The 798-nt window shown below is 33.8% G+C and overlaps 1 protein-coding gene across 1 annotated transcript in view; it reads right to left on the bottom strand.

Annotated features, from left to right (window-relative positions):
• Window positions 1-798, bottom strand: part of carmil2 (capping protein regulator and myosin 1 linker 2) — a 78,741-nt gene that overhangs the window by 77,553 nt on the left and 390 nt on the right.

The following is a 798-nucleotide window of genomic DNA, read 5'->3' as shown; positions in this document are numbered from 1 at the left end:
TGAGAGTGTCACCCTGACTTGACTTAACTCTGCAGTCCCACTGATGTTTGTGACGCCAGACTTCAGTGTGTGATATCTCTAATACAACACATACAATGCAGCATGAATTATTTATTCCCCAAGTAAATATATTAGCCTCCAAAATGATTTTAGAGACATCTCTCTAAAACAGCTCAAACAAGAAATGAAATATATACTGTAAGCTTCATTAAGGGGGAATTTCATTCCTCACATGGCCGTTGGATTTGACTGCATCACTTTGAACTGGGTAGACCGAGGGATGTTACTAGAGATTATTTTTTATTGTTGATTAATATTCAGATTATTTTCTGAATCAATGGATACGTTGCTGGTCTCTAAAATGTCAGAAACTGGTGAAAAATGTAGATCAGTGTTTCCCACAAAGCCCAAGATGACGTCCTCAAATGTCTTGCTCTGTCCACAACTAAAAGACATTCAGTTCACTGTCACAGAGGAGAGAAAAAAAACTAGAATATATTCACATAAACAAGTTGACATCAGAGAAGTTGGACTTTTTATTATAAAACAATGACTCAAAGGGATAAATCAATTATCAAAATAGTTGCTGATTAATTTAATAGTTGACAACTAATTGATTCATCTTTGCAGCTCTAGTACATACACTGAGAACTGTGTAAATAGCTGTGATCTGTTGCACATGGGGTAAAACATTTTAAAGCCAACTGGTTATTGGTACTCTACTGCTCTGTTTCCATGTCATTAAACTGTCACTAAGATAATATATATATATATATATATATATATATATATATATAT

This window comes from Etheostoma spectabile, chromosome 8, assembly GCF_008692095.1.
Source record: "Etheostoma spectabile isolate EspeVRDwgs_2016 chromosome 8, UIUC_Espe_1.0, whole genome shotgun sequence".
Taxonomy (NCBI): Eukaryota; Metazoa; Chordata; class Actinopteri; order Perciformes; family Percidae; genus Etheostoma; species Etheostoma spectabile.
The sequence above is the reverse complement of the archived record's forward strand: the minus strand, read 5'-3'. Positions and strand labels throughout refer to the sequence as shown.